The sequence below is a fragment of the Capra hircus genome, assembly GCF_001704415.2.
Source record: "Capra hircus breed San Clemente chromosome X unlocalized genomic scaffold, ASM170441v1, whole genome shotgun sequence".
Taxonomy (NCBI): Eukaryota; Metazoa; Chordata; class Mammalia; order Artiodactyla; family Bovidae; genus Capra; species Capra hircus.
The window spans coordinates 31,247,402-31,269,159 of record NW_017189516.1 but is presented as its reverse complement, the minus strand read 5'-3'; the positions used below and the strand labels follow the sequence as shown (position 1 = coordinate 31,269,159).

Here is a 21,758-nt window from a genome sequence, read left to right as displayed (position 1 = left end):
AAACAATGATGTCAATATTGGCTGGATAAGTGTGAGGAATACTATAGTACATTACTAGGTCCAAGATTATAAAAAGCTACCTATAATATGTATAACGTAGATTTCCATCAATTATTCATTGAGAATTTATCTGGCATAGGTCAGCTGAGTCCTTTGTGGGTAAATAAAAAAGTGATTCTTGGCTTCAAGAAAGTGACATTTGATGGTCAAAAAGCAATTAATCATTTCCAAGTGTGAACTTAAAACCAGGATTTCCTCACTAAGATTAAGCCACTAAACATCATGATTGTTAGGGAAACACACTTTGAAATCTTTTTCAGGCTGTGTGGCCCTGAGGCTGATTTTATCCTCCACTGTACCAACCCAGGTTTTACAATGGTGTTTTGGATCAGAGGGGTATCATAAGTCAAGCTTTCCTTTTCACATCTCTATTAACATCTTTTCCTTCATCTTCAGCAATGGGGCTGCTCGGTCCTCACTGTGGTTTTTGCCAGCATGTCTCTGTCTCCCATTCTCTTTGACGTTGTTCAGTCGCCTAGAAAGATGTGCAGTGGCATTCACAGGCAATGATTGGCATCAGATTTCCCTCATTATTCTGCCATAGAGTCAGCACTGAAATCGATGGGAAACCAAGTGCAATCACATAAAGTTGATTGCCATTTGGGTCCTATTGATTATCCTGACAAATCTATGACAAGAAGAATAGCTGCGCTGGATGGCAAAAAGGTAGTGACTACACATGCTTCAGCTGCCATTTGAGGTTGGCTCACATAGCATCTGCCCATTGATCTAGATCAGAAAGTAAGAAAGAGACGCCCTTACAGAAAAGCAGGCTAGTGGAGGGAAAATGCTTATTCTTGTCCACTAATGATGACCTCTTAAACTTACCTTCAAGGACAATCATTCAACAGTGCTCCTTTTTTCTAACCTCGAAATTTGTTGGAGAACTGAGGACCTCTGGGGACCATCTTGGACTGAGTTACTATAGATTACCCTCTCGCTACAGACACAGAGATGCTGGATAGAATAAATGAACAAGAACTTGCAAATATGTAGCTTAGTTCAAAATAAAGGAAAGCAAATCCTTACAATGCAAAACTAAAGAAATAAAAAACAAGGCTCCACAGGTTTGGGCTGGGGATAGGGTGCAGCATCTGATCCGGCTAAAGTTCCTTGTGGCCAAGTATTGGGATTTAATGGCCATATAGGGACAGAAGATATGGCCTTGGGTCAATGAAAGATGAGATGGAATGTCTTTTGTTTTATAAAACCAGATTTCCAAAAGAGTGGTCCCTTCATTGAGGGTAGAAGAACCCTGATTGGCTCAAGGATTTACAAGGAGGTGGTCTCCACCCACAACTTTAAATGGATTTAAAATTTCTAAGAAAATGAAGCCACAGGTTTCTGCTAGAAGTGTAATATGAATTTTCACTACTTATATGGTATGAGAATCCCTAAGCTGAAAAATCAATATTGGTTTCAGATCAATAAAATCCGAGCCACCTGGCTGAAAGAAATGGAAACACATCCTGTGGGGATCCTTCTACAATCCAGGACACATGGGACTTCAGAAATATGATGGTTTGAAAAATATTGGTCAAAATATTCTTGATATTCCACTTAATTCTGGGCCGGCTCATGACTGCATTGACCAGAGTACAGCTGAAATGATGCTACATTATTTTTTTTTCATTCTTTAAAAAGAATTTATTTTATACTGGAGTATAGTTGATTTACAATGTTGTGCTATTTTCAGGCATACAGCTAAGTGATTCAGTTATACATATACAAGTGTCTATTCTTTTTCAAATTCTTTCCCCATTTAGGTTATTACAGAATATTGAGCAGTTTCCTGTGCTATACAGCAGGTCATCATTGCTTATCTATTTTAAATATAAGCAGTGTGTACATGTCAACCCCAAACTCCCAGTCTATCCTTCCCTCCCCACCCCAGTAACTATAAATTCATTTCCTAAGTCTGTGTTTTTGTTTTTATAAATAAGTTCATTTATATCATTTTTTATATTCTAAGCTGGTTTTAGAAAAGGCAGAGGAACCAGAGATCAAATTGCCAACATCCGCTGGATCATTGAAAAAGCAAGAGAGTTCCAGAAAAACATCTATTTCTGCTTTATTGACTATGCCAAAGCCTTTGACTGTGTGGATCACAATAAACTGTGGAAAATTCTAAGAGAAAGGGGAATACCACACCACCTGACCTGCCTCTTGAGAATCTATGCAGGTCAAGAAGCAACAGTTAGAACTGGACATGGAACAACAGACTGGTTCCAAATAGGAAAAGGACTACGTCAAGGCTGTATATTGACACCCTGTTTATTTAACTTATATGCAGAGTACATCATGAGAAATGCCAGGCTGGAAGAAGCACAAGCTGGAGTCAAGATTGCCGGGAGAAATATCAATAACCTCAGATATGCAGATGACACCACCCTTATGGCAGAAAGAAGAGGAACTAAAAAGCCTCTTGATGAAAGTGAAAAAGTTGGCTTAAAGCTCAACATTCAGAAAACGAAGATCATGGCATCTGGTCCCATCACTTCATGGGAAATAGACAGGGAAACAGTAGAAACAGTGTCAGACTTTATTTTGGGGGGCTCCAAAATCACTGCAGATGGTGACTGTAGCCATGAAATTAAAAGACATTTACTCCTTGGAAGGAAAGTTATGACCAACCTAGATAGCATATTCAAAAGCAGAGACATTACTTTGCCAACAAAGGTCCGTCTAGTCGAGGCTATGGTTTTTCCAGTGGTCATGTATGGATGTGAGAGTTGGACTGTGAAGAAAGCTGAGCGCCGAAGAATTGATGTTTTTGAACTGTGGTGTTGGAGAAGACTCTTGAGAGTCCCTTGGACTGCAAGGAGATCCAACCAGTCCATTCTAAAGGAGATCAGTCCTGGGTGTTCATTGGAAGGACTATGCTAAAGCTGAAACTCCAATACTTTGGCCACCTCATGTGAAGAGTTGACTCATTGGAGAAGACTCTGATGCTGGGAGGGATTGGAGGCAGGAGGAAAAGGGGACAACAGGGGATGAGATGGCTGGATGGCATCACAGACTTGATGGACGTTAGTTTGAGTGAACTCCGGGAGATGGTGATGGACAGGGAAGCCTGGCATGCTGCAATTCATGGGGTCGCAAAGAGTCGGACACGACTGAGCAACTTAACTGAACTGAACTGATGAGGTATTTTCTTTCTCTGACTTACTTCACTCATTATGACAATCTCTAGGCCCATTCATGTTGCTGCATATGGCATTATTTCATTCTTTCTTATGGCTGAGTAATATTTTATTGTGTGTGTGTGTATACAAGGCTTCCCTGGTGGCTCAGCAGTAAAGAATCTGCCTCCATCTGTTTGTGTCATCTTTGATTTGTTTCATTAGTATTTTATAGTTTTCTGCATACAGGACTTTTGTCTCTTTAGGTACATTTATTCCTAGGTATTTTTTTCTTTTCATTGCAATGGTGAATGGGATTGTTTCCTTAATTTCTATAATTTTTCATTGGTAGTGTATAGGAATGCTAGGGATATATGTGTATTAATTTTATATCCTGTGACTTTACTATATTGATTAGTTCTAGTAATTTTCTGGTCCTTAGGGTTTTCTATGTGTAGCATGATGTCATCTACAAACAGTGAGAGTTTTACTTCTTTTCCAATCTGGATTCCTTTTATTTCTTTTCCTTCTCTGATTGCTGTGGCTAGGTGGGATGGGGTGGGAGGTGGCAGGGAGGTTCAAGAGGGAGGGGACGTATGTAAATCTATGGCTGATTCATATGGATGTATGGCAGAAAACAACACAATATTGTAAAGTAATTATCCTCCAATTAAAAATAAATAAATTAACAAGAAGAGGTCTTGAACCTACCATCTTGTTTGCTGAACCACTTATGCTAGAGCCCTAAACCTCCATGTAAAGAAGTACATTCTGAGACTGCCATGTCGGAGAGTTCATATGTAGGTGCCCCCACTACATGTCAGCTGAACTGTTAACTGAGAGCCAAAATCCAGAACCAACTGCCAGCTCTGAATGTGAGCCATCTTGGATGTGTAACCCAGTAAAGCCTTCAGATGACTCTAGGCTCAGTTGGCATCTAACTGCCAAACCATGAAAGAACTCAAGTAAGAGCTACTCAGTCAAGTCCTTCCTGAACTTCTGACCCACAAAAACCTTTGACTGTGTGGGTGAGCAACATAGTCATTTTAAACCACTATGCTCTGGAGTACTTTGTTTGTAGCAATAGATAATCAGAAAAGATAGGGGGAGAAAATCTGAGGAAGAGATGCTCACTAACACAAATTATGAACATGAGCAGAAAGGATCCTCAATGAAGGAGAAGTCCACAAACAATATTCAGGAAGATACTAAGAACTAGAGACATTGTAATAATCTAAAAGAGATAATGTGATGTATGTTAAAATGATTAAAGATGAGATCAGACATTCAGGGTGGTAAAGAATATATAGGTATAACTGAATCACTTTGCTATATACCTGAAACTAACACAACATTATTAAATCAACTATAATATAAAATGAAAAAAAATTTTAATTGTTAAAGAAATTTGACACATACTCTGCTAGTGATATGGGCTTCCCAGGTGGCTCAGACAGTAAAGAATCTGCCTGTAATGTGGGAGACCTGGGTTTAATCCTTGCATCAGGAATATCCCCTTAAGAAGGGAATAGGAACCCACTCCAGTATTCTAGCCTAGGGAATCCCATGGACAGAGGAGCCTGGTGGGCTACAGTCCCTGGTGTTGCAAAGAGTCGGACACGACTGAGAGATTAACACTTTCATTACTAGTGATACTGTGGAGAATCAGGAAGGCACATACATGATTGTTGGTGGGGCACAAGATGTTCTAACCACTATGAAGAACAATTAAGTTATATCTATTAAAATTACAAATATAGTTATGCTTTGACCCAGCAATCCCACTCTGTGACTCTATCCCATATAGCTGAATGCTCTTAAAATGACATTCACTACAATATTATCTTTAAGTGTTAAAAAAAAAACCCAACTAGAAACAATCCAAGTGTAGGGTATTGGTTAAATCAACCATGATATATCCACACAATGGAAAGCCACGTAAAGGCATAAAGGAATGAGGTCATGTTTTTACATACAAAAAGCAAAACAGACCAATGTTATTATAGTATATAAAGTTGCCTTACGGTAAACAAGGGAGAAAAATCAATACACATTTTAAAATCCTTATATTTGTATAAAGAAACACTAGAAGGAAACATAGCAAACTACTTAATGAAGTTATTATTGAGGGAGTAATGCACTGACTTTTGAGCTATATATAAAAGGGTAAAGTGAGACGTTTTAAAATAAGAGTTAATAATGAAAAACATGAAAAAAATAGTATCTGAAGAGAGTTATTTGAAAAAGAGTAATCAAAATTGAAATTTAATGTCTATGTTAAAGAGCTGAAAACAAACCTGTGAAAATTACTTATAATCCAGCAAAGAGAAATGAAGAGTTGGAAAATATAGCCAAAAAACCTAAGAAACAGGGAAGCAAGAATAAGAAGGTACAATACACATCTAATTAGATTCCAATAGGAGAGAGTAGAGAGAATGGGGTAAGGTCCACACAGTGAAACTGCAAAATACCAAAAATATGGTAAAACAGGAAAAAAGACCAAAGAACAAAAATTAGACTGAGGCTTAACAATAATGTCAAAAGATAACTGAATACTATCTTCAACTGTTAACTTCAATTCTATTGTCAGTAAGATTGAGTTCATTCAAGACTGAGTCAAAACAAAGATAATTTTAGAAAAACAAAGAATGAGAGAGTTGACATGCATAGAACTTTGCTGAAAAAACTCTAAAAGATATATTTCAATAAGAAGGAAACTGAACCCAAGATAAAGAACTGGGATGTAAGAGTAATATGAGTTGTCATTGCTCAACATGGAGTTCAAATCTAAATAAATATTAACTATAAAAACAATAACAACGGAGGTTAAGAAACAAGGGGCAACTAAATACTAGGCAACGAAAACATGGAAGATAGGAGGATTATGCTTAGAGTTTGTGTTCCCAGATCTTCTCTTGTTCAGGTGGAGGGTAAAGATACTAACTTTTTAGGTCAAGTATGCATGTTAAGCATTTAAAGGTTTGTATTAAAAGAAAGAAATGGAACGATAACTTACAAATGAGAAAAAAAAAGATATTTTTAAAAATCAGTAAAAAATAGAAACCACGAGAAGGCATGATACACAGAAAATGAAAAAGATGTTAGAAATGAAGATATTAGTAATCACAAATATATGTAGTTATTCAACTCAGCTATAGTTTCTCACCTCAGATTTTTTCTATCAAGAATACTTTTTATTACACAGGTTTCATATATTCAACAATTATTTAGGGGACACTGAGATGCAAAGAGTTCAATTCTAAAACTCCTTGTTCACCCACACAGACATCTTTGGGTTCAGCCCAACAGAAATGAGATAAAGTTATTGCTTTGTGAACTGAAAGCTTCAATTAAATATGTCTTCCAGAGTCAAGAACAAAGCTCAGGATCCTCTTAACTCTTAATAGGAGTGTACACACAAATAAAACCTAAAAATGTACCTTAGATTACCCTGTCACCTTTAAAAATTAATATTAAAATCAAATCCCATTTCTCAAAACATCATGAGAAGTGCACCCATATTTACAGACCCCATTAAATTATGCATAAATAAAATCTGTAGATTCAATGCAGTTTCTTAAAACACAGAGCCTCCTCTGGGACTTGGGCATGACAGACAGCAAAAAAACAATGCTTCATGCCTCCCTTTTCAAGTTTCTTCGAAACACCAAGATGTGAAATAAATATGCAGAATAAAGCTCTGTACTTTAAAAAAAAAAACAAACATGTCATTTCAAAGAGTCTCCTATTTGAAGAGTTAACTTTCAAAGTTTTTTGTTTTAAGGAAAACATAAAATCATCAGTAGGCTTTGTTTCTACAAGTTTCGTAAAACCCAAAGGGCCCTTTTGAACAAGGGGTTTTAAAGTGTGTCAAATACCACCTATTAACCACTGGTTATGTGGGGATAAGATCCTTGCCTTCTATGGTATGTAAGATGAGACTGAAGAAGCTATATACTTTTAGCTTAACACTGAAAGTTATTGTTGATCTGAATCATATCATTTGATATTTCAACAGCCAAGTGTGTGGGGGTTTTTGCTAGCCCGGGGAATTTATTTAAGAGGTTCTAAAACTTGTACCACCACTTACAGAGAAAGGAAGGATGGAGTTCCACAAAAATAAAACATAAGCTTAATGGGTAAAGAACCAGCAATTTATCACCTTCTGACATCTCGTCCACAGAGTTATGGAGACACTTCAGCACTCCTTAATTACTAAGGAATCCAGGTGGGCATGTGAAGACCTGGAAATCAACTGAGGCCTTCTTCATAGGAAGGTGGGTAACAACTCTGTCCCCCAGGCAAGTGAGGTGCCAGTCTGCCCTGGTGGAGATGGTTTGGGAGTCCTTTCCTTCTAGACTCTTTGGCCCTTGGTTCACCACCACTTTCCTTCTTGTGCTTCTCCATCTTCTCTAGGGTTTTGCTAGGATGGGCTGGACTGTGGTCTCCAGGATGGTCCATCTCTCAGGGCTTCTTTTATGTAATTCTGCAGGGAAGACACAGCAGCACAGATGGCCTGGTTGCCAAGTCCATGGATAATCAGGCTGAAATGAGACAAGCAGTTCTGGATGTTGGTCTCTAGGAATGGGGTGGGCTGGTTGTTCCCATTGGGAATTCAGCCTTGATTGAGAAGGTGTGTGAATCCTTTACACACTTGATGTGCAGCCAGCAGCATATTCTTCCTAGCTGCCATCACATGCTGTCCTCCGAGATGCTGCTGCTGCTGCTAAGTCACTTCAGTCATGTCCAACTCTGTGCGGCCCCATAGATGACAGCCCACCAGGCTCCCCTGTCCCTGAGATTCTCCAGGCAAGAACACTGGAGTGGGTTGCCATTTCCTTCTCCAATGCATGAAAGTGAAAAGTGAAAGTGAAGTTGCTCAGTCGTGTCTGACTCTTAGCGACCCCATGGACTGCAGCCCACCAGGCTCCTCTGTCCATGGGATCTTCCAGGCAACAGTACTGGAGTGGGGTGCCATTGCCTTCTCTGGTCCTCCGAGATGAGGTCTGGTTAAATACTCAGCCACGGATTTACTAGGAAATTCTGCTTTGCAGACACGGGCAAAGTCCTAGGCCAAACGAACAGCCTCACCTTCTACTTAAAGATGCCAGGAGGGTGACATGAGGGGTGATATGAGTAGTTTTCTGTCCCTTGACTGGAAGATTCAACTCATTTTGTCCAACTTCTCCTGCAAGGACTGGCCAACATTTTTACATTTGGCTTTTCTAAGAATACCTACTGGGGCTTCCCAGGTGGAGCTAGTGGTAAATAACCTGCCTGCTAAAGCATAAGACTTAAGAGATGCAGGTTAGATTCTTGGGTGGCGAAGATCTCCTGGAGAAGGAAATGACAACCCACTCCAGTATTCTTGCTTGGAGAATCCCATGGACAGAGGAGCTTGGAGAGCTACAGTCCATAGGGTCACAAAGAGTTGGACACGACAGAAGTGACTTTACACTCACATGCAAGAATACCTACTAGTAATGACGCATCTAAGTACTCAGGTGGGGACAGTCACTCAGGACTTCAGCAACTGCCACTATGTATTTCCATGCAGAGCTGCAGATGGACAATCTTCAAGGGACCAAGCAGAAGACCTTACTGAAATTCATGAGAGCCCCCACCAGCTCCTCCTGACAAAGCAGAGTCAAGGGGTTCTTGGTCATTGAAATAGGACCTTTGCTGAGTAATTGTCTGATCATGTGGAAATAGATGCTGGTCGTGGACATACTACACTTGTCAACATCCTGCATCTCCTCCACCTGGGGCCCCGGTTCTCAGCCAAGCCCATGGTGTCCAGGGTGTGCATCACTTTAGATTCTTTTTAATCGATAAAAATTCTTTAAATATGATGACAAAAGAGACGAAGAAAATAGGCCAACCCAAGAACAGAAAGAAATGAGATATCCACAATATGCATGTCAAATGAAATAATCCTCAAGTCAAAAAGGTATTATTTGGGATAAAGTAACTTGTTACATAGTATTAAAAAGGAAAAAAAAATATATCTATAACAGTCATGAATTGGAATGCATCTAACAGATCTTCCAAATATATAAAGAAAAAAAAAGCCAGTACTGCATAGAGAATTTTAAAAGTATTTTTTAAATTTAAAAAATTCTAAAAGTGCAGAATTTTAACACACCTCATTCAGAGAGATATAGGTTAAGAAGAGGAAAACTTAAGTGTATAGACGAGTCAAGCAACACAATTAACAAGCTTGAGCTAATGGATTATGTCGAACCAAACCCAACAGCTTGTGAACAGATATTTTTTCTCAAACACTGGAGACTGCTTACAAAAACTGACTACATACTTAATTATAGAAAATCTCTCTAAAGTATGTTTTTAAAGTCTCAGAAATGTCAAATAGGACTTTCCATGGGGGTCCAGTGGTTGAGAACCTGCCTGCCAGTGCAGGGGACAGGAGGTTTGACCCCTGGTCTGGGAAGATTTCACATGCTGCAGAGCAAATAAGTGCGCGCACCACAACTACCGAGCCCACGTGCCGGAACTCCTGAAGCCTGAGCACCCTAGAGCCCGTGCTTCGCAACAAGATAAGCCACCACAATGAGAAGCCTATGCACCCCAAGGACGGGTAGCCCCCATTCGCCACAACTACAGAAAGACTGCAAGCAGCGAGGAAGACCCAGTGTAACCAAAAAATCAATATAATAAATAAAATGGCAGATAGTATCTCAGTCTTTACACTATCTTACATCATCTACCGTTTGACTTATTTAGTGTTTGTTCACACGTGCATGTGTACATACACCAAAGGCACGTATCTTTGGAGAACAGATGGAAAGCTTTCTAAAAAGAAAGGTTATTTTTGTCCTGTTTTCTCGAGATACTGTCTCGTATGATTCGCCATCCATGTGTTGCTATTTTCATTGTGTTTTTCAGCTGTTCATCAGAAGGGTAGTGTTGGAAACATTTGTTCTACATATCTATGAATGAAATTTGTGAGCTCTCAGTTTGACCTCAACTGCAAGTTTTGGTAGCGGGATGAAATGGAGGATAGAAGACAAAAATAAGAGTTCTTAAAAATACTTTGTCTTTCTTGTCAACATATTTAAACAGCCTCATTAGCTTTGTAGTCTAAGAAGAAAATAGCTGGAAAAGAGAAACTGATTCCTTTATTAAATACTCTCTTGATATTAGACCTGTTAACTTGATGGCCTAGGAGACCCCGTATTGGCAGGATGATGACAAACAAATAATGAATTGAATTTGACCTCTTTCTTTATCAGAGGATGAGTTGCTGTATTGATATGGTAGAAAGACGCTTCTGTTCCTTTTTACATCAAACTCAGAACAAAATTCTATAGTTCTGAAGCCTATAATTACTGCTTTGCATGGATGGCAAGTTTAAGAATTAGGACCATGTTTTCTAAAAAGTTTCAGATGTTACAATTTTCAAACAATATTCCAATGGTACGTGATGGGGGCTTGGGAGGAAAGATCTCGTCTATGTGACAGGAAGCTAAAGACATTCTCTAGATCTGTCCCATAACTATAGAAACTTTGGGGGCCCTAACACAATTTTAGAACAACATCACAAAGCTTGTATAATAGTACCAATTAATACACAATGTTGAGACTTGTAAACCTGTTATATTGAGCTGAATTGAGAACATAAAATGAATGCAAACCTGTAATTGTACACAAAATAGATATAAAGATATGAGGCAGATTGAGTGATGCTCATTAACTTCTCCAAGACCACCTAGTTGGGGAATGACATCTCAGGATTTGATTCTAGGTGCCCCTTCTTCCAAGGCTTATATTCTTCCTACTTCACGATTTTGCTATATGCTTTATAAGCTGTATATTCTGAGGTAGGAATTTAACTCACTTGGAGGAACATTTTGTATCAGCACCAGAATCCTTATTTACCTTGCAAAAGAAAACCAATATGGGCCAATATGATTGTATCATTTAAATCTCAGAAGCAGTTCCACTCTCCCACATTTGGAAATATGTGCAAACAATTTAATCAAATTTCAAGTAGCAAACCAAACTTCAGTTCAGTTCAGTTGCTCAGTCATGTCCGACTCTTTGTGACCCCATGAATTGCAGCACGCCAGGCCTCCCTGTCCATCACCAACTCCCGGAGTTCACTCAGACTCACATCCATTGAGTTAGTGATGCCATCCAGCCATCTCATCCTCTGTCGTCCCCTTCTCCTCCTGCCCCCAATCCCTCCCAGCATCAGAGTCTTTTCCAATGAGTCAACTCTTTGCATGAGGTGGCCAAAGTACTGGAGTTTCAGCTTTAGCATCATTCCTTCCAAAGAAATCCCAGGGCTGATCTCCTTCAGAGTGGATTGGTTGGATCTCCTTGCAGTCCAAGGGATCTCAAGAGTCTTCTCCAACACCACAGTTCAAAAGCATCAATTCTTCGGCACTCAGCCTTCTTCACAGTCCAACTCTCACATCCATACATGACCACAGGAAAAACCATAGCCTTGACTAGACGACCTTAGTCGTCAAAGTAACGTCTCTGCTTTTGAATATGCTATCTAGGTTGGTCATAACTTTTCTTTTTAGTTTGCAGCAATTGAGCTCTCTAACTTCATTTACTCACTTATTTCTTCCCTTTTTAACAAAGTGCTTATTAGATGTCCATTGTGTGCCCAGTATCACATTCTATGTTAGATAAGATAGAAGTTACATCTTCAATTGTCTTTTCTTGTGGAAATGCTTATAGTTCAGCTGGAGAAAAGCAATATACAAATAAACACTCAAAACAACTGTAGACTGGTTCTACAATCATATATAGACAAATGAAACTGTGTGTTGTGGACTTCAGAATTCAAAGAAAGGGCAATGTCGCTATAAAATGGTATTGAGGAGGTAAGGCTTAACTAGTAAGTAGAATCACTAAGACTTGATGAAGAGTGTGATTTAGTTAGAATCACTAAGACTTGATGAAGAGTGTGATTTAGTTCCGCTTAGAGGGCAGCTTGAGTTTAGAAAATAGGAGGAACCAAAGTCAGAGTGTGGACCCAAGCCCTCTCTGATCTCCCAAACTAATACAGCTTGCCTTCTTTTGGTCCCTGATTGAGCAACAGACTGGTTCCAAATTGGGAAAGGAGTACATCAAGGCTGTATATTGTCACCCTGCTTATTTAACTTACGTGCAGAGTAAATCATGCAAAATGTCGGGCTGGATGAAGCACAAGCTGGAATCAAGATTGCTGGGAGAAATATCAATAACCTCAGATACGCAGATGCCACCACTCTTATGGCAGAAAGGAAAGAATTAAAGAGCCTCTTGATGAAAGTGAAAGAGGAGAGTGAAAAGTTGGCTTAAAACTCAACATTCAGAAAACGAAGATCATGGCATCCAGTCTCATCACTTCATGGCAAATAGATGGGGAAACAATGGAAACAGTGAGAGACTTTATTTTTGAGGGCTCCAAAATCACTGCAGATGGTGACTGCAGCCAAGAAATTAAAAGATGCTTGCCCCTTGGAAGAAAAGCTATGACCAACCTAGATAGCATATTAAAAAGTAGAGACATTACTTTACCAACAAAGGTCCATCTAGTCAAAGCTATGGTTTTTCTAGTAGTCATGTATGGATGTGAGAGTTGGAGTATAAAGAAGGCTGAGCACCGAAGAATTGATGCTTTTGAACTGTGGTGTTGGAGAAAACTCTTGAGAGTCCCTTGGACTGCAAGGAGATCCAACCAGTCCATCCTAAAGGAAATCAGTCTTGAATATTCATTGAAAGGACTGATGCTGAAGCTGAAATTCCAATACTTTGGCCACCTGATGTGAAGAACTGACTCATTTGAAAAGACCCTGATGCTGGGAAAAATTGAAGGTGGGAGGAGAAGGGGACAACAAAGGATGACATGGTTGGGCGGCATCACTGATGTGATGGACATGACTTTGAGTAGGCTCTGACCCCATGGACTGCAGGCCACCACGCTCCTCTGTCCATGGGATTCTCCAGGCAAGAATACTGGAGTGGGTTGCCATGCCCTCCTCCAGGGGATCTTCCCAACCCAGGGACTGAACTCACCAGGTCTCCCGCATTGCAGCATTGCAGGCAGATTCTTTTCTGTCTGAGCCACCAGGGAAGCCTGTGTATGTATGTATGTATGTGTGTGTGTGTGTGTGTGTGTGTGTGTGTGTGTGTATTGAATTGCTGTGCTGTTCACCTGAAACTTACATGATATTATAAGTCAACTATATGTCAATTAAAAAATTAAAACAATGGCGTGTCTTTTCTAGGTGTTGATTGGGTGACTTTTATCTGCTTTAGTTATCCCAGGGTTTGCTACTTTGCCAGATTTGGAGAATGTAATGGACATATTTATGTTCTCAGCTAACAAGACTCATAAATGGAAGCTTTAATGAAGGTTTTTATTTTTTAAACCAAATTTTAAAATTGTAATGTTCAGTATATAAATGAGAGCACATGTGCCCTGCCAGTTACAATAACACTACTTTTCCTATTGTTTACTTCAGCCTCTTAGATAATATATGCCTGGATAAAGACAGTTCAAGAAAGCAGTCCTTGGAAATTTGGTGTTCAGTCCAGTTCAGTCACTCAGTCACGTCCGACTCTTTGCGACCTCATGAATTGCAGCACGCCAGGCCTCCCTGTCCATCACCAACTCCTGGAGTTCACTCAGACTCATGTCCATCGAGTCAGTGATGCCATCCAGCCATCTCATCCTCTGTCATCCTCTTCTCCTCCTGCTCCCAATCCCTCCCAGCATCAGAGTCTTCTCCAATGAGTCAACTCTTCGCATGAGGTGGCCAAAGTACTGGAGTTTCAGCTTTAGCATCATTCTTTCCAAAGAACACCCAGGACTGATCTCCTCTAGAATGGACTGGTTGGATCTCCTTGCAGTCCAAGGGACTCTCAAGAGTCTTCTCCAACACCACTTTTCCTATTGTTTACTTCAGCCTCTTAGATAATACATGCCTGGATAAAGACAGTTCGAGAAAGCAGTCCTTGGAAATTTGGTGTAGTACTTACCTAATGGTTAATGATCCTGTAATAAATACATCAAACCGAAACATTCTTGTCAAAGCTTCTAGTTGGGGCCAAGATCATGATGGCAATATAGTTTTTTAATCTCTCCAAGTCACCTCATAGCAACTAGGATAGCAAAAGAAACAGCCCACAGGCAACATCTTCAAGCAAAGCAAGTGACTGGTACTCCCATGAATTCCAGAATTTTTGAGTGAGTGAGTCCAAACTCTGACATCAGGAGGATCCCTATGGGTTTAATAGCTGTGCGAGTTTAATAGAGGGAGGATAAAGTGGTGTTCTGATCATCTTAGCAGTCCCAGGACACAGAAATTGTCAACAAATCCTTCCAAAAGAAGTACTCCACTTTGAGTGGAATGTTCAGTAGGCAAATCTGAGAACAACTGAGAAACATCTTTATAGTTTCCATTTGCAAGTAAGTCCAGAAAGAACTACAAGAACCCACTAAGGGCTGTCATAGGGTACTAAGGTAAATTAAATCGACAAGAACTTCAAAAATACACAATACCATCTCCCATCCAGAAGAACTGAGACTCTCTCTGCAAAAGAAGCTTGTTGGGAGTGGAATCTGAATTGAGCAAGCCAGAAACATTGGTGGGAGACAGAAAGTTTTCACACACTGGCCAGGAGAGGTTCTGAACTGGGCAGGTGGCTACAGAAAGGCCATGGTTTTTAACAATCTGTGGCAGGGTCAGTTATGTCATTTGCAGAGTACAGTGCAAAGTGAAAAGCCAGAGCTCCTTGTTCATAAGTGATTAAACATTTCAAGATGGTAACAGGAGAGCATGAAACCTGGAGCAGGACCCTGTGTGGCTACACAGGCCACATACCCATGAAGCCAGCCCTGCTTTGGAGCCAAAGCAGAAAGGGGACCCTCAAGCAGGGAAGGTAGAAAAGCAGCTCTGGTTTGCGTCTTCCCTATTTAACACCCATCCCCTAAACACACAGGAAAACCCATCTACTTTGAACATGACCAGTGATTATGATCAAACCTTTTCCAATGATATAATAAGGAAAAAGAGGTGAATTTCCCTGGTGGTCCAGTGGATGAGAGTCCGTCTGCCAAGGCAAGGGACAGGGGTTCGATCCCTGGTCCAGGAAATTTGCACATGCCGCAGGGACTGATCCCGCAACTCAACTACTGAGCCAGCATGCCCTTGAGCCTGTGCTCCACAACAAAAGAAGCCATCACAATGAGAAGCCTGCACACGCAACTAGAGAGGGGCCCTGCCCCGTCCCACAACTAGAGAAAGCCTGTGTGCAGCAACAAAGACCCTGCTACTGCTGCTAAGTCGCTTCAGTCATGTCCAACTCTGTGCAACCCCATAGACGGCAGACCATTAGGCTCCTCTGTCCCTGGGATTCTCCAGGCAAGAACACTGGAGTGGGTTGCCATTTCCTTCTCCAATGCATGAAAGTGAAAAGTGAAAGTGAAGTCGTTCAGTTGTGCCCGACTCTTAACAACCCCATGGACTGCAGCCTACCAGGCTTCTCCGTCCATGGGATTTTCCAGGCAAGAGTACTGGAGTGGGGTGCCATTGCCTTTTCCAACAAAGATCCAGTGCAGTAAAATAATAATAATAATAATAATTTTTAAAAAGAAATAAAGGAAAAAAGAATCAAATAACATGCCAACAGATAATGAATGCACAGCAGAAAATTATGATACAAAACCTTTCAGGTAATAATACAAAATGAGGTTAAAAGAAAGTGATAAAGCTATGGAAAAGTGTTACTGAATGGAAGTTCTTGTGCCCTTCACCCAGTGAGGCCAAACAAACCAAAATGTCAGAGTTTGGAGCAGGAGACTGAGTGGTTTGTGCTCAAAAAACCTGCAACTTCCAGAAGGTTTCAGCTAAGCATTTTCAAAGGCAGGTGATGGTGGGGCATCCCAGGGTAGTGATTAGTTGGTGCACAATTCTCTGATTTGTTGATGGCTATCACTTAGGTGCCAGAAGGCCTGGGGGCCAGTGGCTCAGGATTATCAACTGGTCAATTAGTTCCACTTGGTGGTGGTATTAGCATCTGAAAAACTCAGGAAATATGCATCAGATACTATTACCCAGGTACTTCAGAGAGGAGCTACAGAAGATGTGTGTGTGTCGGGGGGAGTCTGTCCTAGGAAGGGCCTGTAGGGTTCTGTTCAGTTATAATTCCTCCCTTTACTTTGCACCCCTCAACCTTGAGGAGAACAGGTGTTGGACAAGAAAGGGAGTAATGTGAGAATTCCCTGGTGGTCCAGTGATTAAGAATCTGCCTTGCAATGTAGGGGACACAGGTTCAATGCTGCAGGGGTAACTATGCCTGTGTGCCACAACGAAAGATCCTGCATGATTCAGTGAAGATTCAGTGAAGTGCTGCAACTAAATCCTGATGCAGCCAAGTGCATAAATAAATACATATATATATAAAGAAAGGGAATAATATTTTGGATAGAGGTTCATCGTAAACTCGGCAGAGAAACTTGGTTTCAATCTCCAATCCTGTTTCATCCTTCCTCAAATCTTTCAGGGGATGGGGAGAGAACTCCTCTGGCTACTCCCTGCTCAAATGGAGTGTAGTCCTGTCTCAACTTGGGGAATGGATGTAACCAAGCAGAACCTTATGGGGCCTTCCCAAAGAGACCCCTCCCTTACATCCTCTGTTTTTCGCTGAGGTACCTAGAAAATAGTATCTGATGCATATTTCCTGAGTTTTTCAGATACTAAAACCACCACCAAATGGAAGAAATTAACTGTTTGATGATCTGAGCAGTAGCCCCAGACCTTCTGGAACCTAAGGATAGATCACCATCAACCAATCAGAGAATTGTGCATGAGTTGATCACATACCATGGGACACCCCTCCTCACTTGGCCTTTAAAAATGTTTTGCTGATGGGAATTCCCTGGTGGTCCAGTGGCTAAGACTCTGAGCTCCCAGTGCAGGGGGCCCAGGTTCAATCCCTGGTCAGGGAGCTAGATCCCACATGCTACAACTAAGACCCAGAGCAGCCAAATAAATAAATAAAAATTTTTTAAAAAAGTCTTGCTGAAACCCTTTGGGGAATTTGGGCATTTAGAGGAACAGCCGCTTGTCCTCCTAGTATTGGCACCTTTACAATAAATGCTCCTTTTTCTTCACCACAACCTGTTATCAGTAGACTGGCTTCACTGCATGGGGGTGAGCGGACCCAAGTTTGGTGCAGTAACATGGAGACAGAATTGGCAACATTTCCAAGTTTCAGGTCCTAGATCCAAGTCTTGTATAATTAAAATCTCAGTCCCTTAGTCCACACTTTTGGAGCCAGCCGACCCAGTTAGAAGTAGCTGGAGGAGGGACAACTGAAACTTAATAGACAAGTGTTGGGCTGCATCCCACAGGCCTACAAATCCTGTACTTGCCTAGTTTTAAGACCAAAGAAAGGGCCTGGAGACAGCACCAGAGACATCAGTGGGTTAATAGGTGGGGGAGCTCACATGTCTGAGGCAAGATCCTGGAGCAACACCTCACCATGTGAAGCAGATGGTGGGCAGGGCATGGTGGCAGTTTTTGCTCCCAGGTGTAAGGGTAAATTACCAGTTATAGGGTAATTGACTTCAGGTGGGCTCATTGGTTGCCAGGAAAGCCAGTATAAGAACAGTCAGTAGCTGGGGTCTGGGACAGGTATGTAGGAACATCAGTCATGTGGGTCTAGTATAGGTGAAGCAGACACTGGTTGGGCAGGGGTTGTACAGAGAGCAAGACAGTAGCCATTTTGAGTAGCTTGACCTTACACCAAGATAGATATCATTTCCTGAAGACTTCAGGAAAATAAGTCTGAAAACCAGTCTGGACCTGGCAGTTTGGGGGAGACTTGTAGCCGGGGAGCCAGTAGTCTACTTTTATCTAAGCTGATTTTAACTTCTGATGTGGTATTAACATATACATAACAGGAGCTGATGGTCACTACACATCTCCTTTTTTCTGCTAACATCTGATCTGAAGCAATTTTATTGTCTAAAACTTTAAGAGTTACAAGAGAAGACCTTGAGGTTATAAGCTTGCAGCTGCCATCTGCCATCAGACACTGCTTTGAGAATGGCTGGTGGGGTCCTAAGTATGACACAACTCAGAAAATTCGAGTTCCCAACAATACAGTAACGTGCCAGAAATCATGTCCATAATGGCAACCTAGTTTTACCTTAGATGTCTGAACCACAGCTACTCCATTTTGATTTTCAAATGCATTCCCCATCTCAAGACCCAAAAGCAGATGTACAGTGCATGTTCAAAAGGCTATAAAACAGGCTACTTTGATCAGTAAAGTTAAACCAGGTATAAGCCAGAATTATTTCCCCACACCTCAAAATGTGTGGATTTTTCCATCATTTTCCCTTTTGATTGCAAGTCCCCGAAGGGTTTCAGCAAAACATTTTTTTTTTTTTTCAGCAAAACATTTTTAAAGGCAAGGTGCTCACGATCATTAAGTAGTTAATTTCTTCCATTTGGTGGTAGTTTTAGCAGCTGAAAAATCAGGGAATAAGTGTCAGATACTAATGAATCAGGCTGCCAACGTGACTCAGTGGTAAAGAATACCCCTGTCAACGCAGAGCCATGGGTTGGATCCAATCCCTGGGTTGGGAAGATCCCCTGGGGGAGGAAATGGCAGCTCATTCCAGTATTCCTGCCTGGAAAATCCCATGGACAGAGGAGCCTGGTAGGATATAGTCCATGGTGTCGAAAAAGAGTTGGACATGACTTAGTGACTAAATAACACAGCAATAACTAATGTATTATGTGGGTACTTCAGAGAGGAGCTAAAGCAGAGGATATAGGGGAGCGGTCTGTCCCAGGAAGACCCCTATAGAGTCCTGCTCAGTTACAAAAGCAGTGTAAATCAGAAATGACAAAGCTCTGAAATGCTATGGCTAACCAAAAGGAGGGTCTGAAAAGAGCTTTCAGGACTTAGGGATGAATGAGCAGATAAAGAAAAAATAAATTTCAGAAACAAAGACTCAAAGTAACACAAGAGTAAACAGACTCCATGTGAAGTATAATAAGAGAAATAGGGGATAAGAAAAGAAAATGAAACAGAAATAAAACCCTTCTGTGAAAAGCAAATTTCACACCCTCTAACCACTTGAATCCTACTTGACAAAAACATAAAGTTTGTTTTTTTCTCCTTTATTTGTTGAAGTTTGATTAATCTTACCCAAAGAGGTTATAGTTAATTAATTTTTTAAAAAATCCAGTTTCAAGGAGATATTCCAGCAACCAATTGTGCATCCATATTCTTTGTAATTCATTAGATAATTTGAAAACATTAACAAAAACAGTTTTAATCTGCTTTTCAAAGGGAACATCTGTGTGTTATTGTTTGTGACAGTAGCTTTGTTATAGCAAGTGAAACATCTGGAGAGACTTGATTACTTGTTGACAGAAACTCCAATGCAAAATGTAGGTAAACGGCAGTGTATTTTCACTGGCTCAAATAAATAAGCCCAGCCAAAGAGACTGTCCTAAGCTAATACATTTTGGAACATGGGAGCACTTGGGATCTTTATCTCTGAGCCATTTCTTGTAGTGCGTCTAGATTTGTGGCCAGCATTGGTTTGGACCCAATTTAAAAGAATTAGAATTAAGACCTTTTAGATTGTGACTTTTATTCTGGTTGTTAGGAGTGGCTTGTTCAGTCTCTAGCTTAACTCCCTGCTAGAAACAAAGAAAATCCAAGTCTTAACAATCCAGGTTTTTGAACCCATGTTAATGGAATTTTTTAGTCTTTCTTTTTAATACTGGTTTTTAATTCACTTGATTATTAGAATAGGTTGGGTAGTATTCTCATTTGCCAATGAACAGCTCAGGGGTTCAGAAATAAACAGATGAACAAGTGGCCTCTAAGACCCCAACAGGTAATTTATTGACCATTCTAACTTGATTACAGCTTAACTAGGTAAGTAATGTAAGGTGCCTAGCAGTGTGTGAAGCCTGGGCTAAGACCTCAGCAAAAGTTGAATCTAAGTGTAGAATAACACTGCTGATTATCAGCACAAAGGCCATCTCCTTCTCGTTTCTTGATGGCAGAGAACCTCTCATCCAAGAGATTGAAAATGCCAGCGTCTCACTTTCCAGCCTCCCTTGCAGCTAAGGCAGGGACATGTGACTCAATTCTGGCCAATGATAACTGAGGAATGGGGCTTCTGGGGAAGACTTCCTCCCTAATAAGAAATACTTCATGAGTAGAAACATCTTTTTTCTTTAGTTGGGCATTATTATGTTTGCACTCAATGCTTGGGACCATGACAGCCACTTTGCAACCATGAGGGGACATGCCTAGGTACCCTGAGTGGGACAGAGCAGAAAGATGGAGGGAGTCTGAGTTCTTGGTACCATTGTAGAGCCACTGAACTGACTCTGATCCCACCGACCTCTGGATTGTTTGTGTGTATTAAATAAATCAAAGCTATAGTTCTTCCAGTAGTCATGTATGGATGTGAGAGTTGGACTATAAAGAAAGCTGAGTGCCAAAGAATTGATGCTTTTGAACTGTGGTATTGGAGAAGACTCTTGAGAGTCCCTTGGACTGCAAGGAGATCCAACCAGTCCATCCTAAAGGAAATCAGTCCTAAATATTCACTGGAAGGACTGATACTGAAGCTGAAACTCCAGTACTTTGGCCATCTGATGTGAAGAACTGACTTGTTTGAAAAGACCCTGATACTGGGAAAGACTGAAGGTGGGAGGAGAAGGGGACGACAGAGGATGAGATGGTTGGATGACATCACCAACTCAATGGACATGAGTTTGAGTAAACTCCAGGAGTTGGTGATGGACAGGGAGGCCTGGCATGCTGTAGTCCATGGGGTCGCAAAGAGTCGGACATGACTGAGTGACTGAACTGAACTGAACTGATTAAATAAGTATCCTAGTGGTGAAGCAGTTTTAGTTGTGTATATAATTATCTACAGCCAAAAGCTTAGCTAATACATATTAAAGGAGCTCTCTCCTTTCCAAGTATCTCAGTAGAACCTAAACCCAGTTTTACTTTAATGTGCTGGACAAAATGTGCAGAAGTTGCCACTGACGGGAACAGACCCTTTCCAAACCCCCACCCATTTCCACATTCACCACTGTGTGTCCTCAAGTCTTCTTCATCCACAAAATTGAGATGGTTCCTGTTTCTCAACTCATTAAGTGTTTATGATGATTGGTAACCTAATTGATTTGTGCCGCCCCCCAGTTAAAGGCATTAGAAAAGACTTTTTTAAATGGTAGTTTTCCATATGAGCTCTGCACGTGCTGTGTTGTAATTTATGGATGTGCTAACAGGGGAAAGGACAAAGTGATCTGTAATTCAGTGGCAGAGCCCTGAGAGGCTGTAGAATGTCCGTCCCTCCCCATCATCACACGAGTAATAACCATCAAGCCCATTGGTGGGCACTGAGGGACTTCCTTGCTTGTGAGCTTGTATCCTGCTTTGGATCTAAGCCCCCTGCCCAACAGCCTTTGGTGATGACAGCCCAAAGAAATCAGCACAGTGTCTCATTGAATCCAGCCCAGATTGAAAAGTAATGAACAATTACAGGATACCAAATTAATA

At 40.8% G+C, this 21,758-nt stretch overlaps 1 pseudogene; it reads right to left on the bottom strand.

Annotated features, from left to right (window-relative positions):
- Window positions 1-7,433: 7,433 nt before the first annotated feature.
- On the bottom strand, window positions 7,434-11,052 carry LOC102181765 (annotated as a pseudogene).
- Between the last annotated feature and the right edge of the window lie 10,706 nt (window positions 11,053-21,758).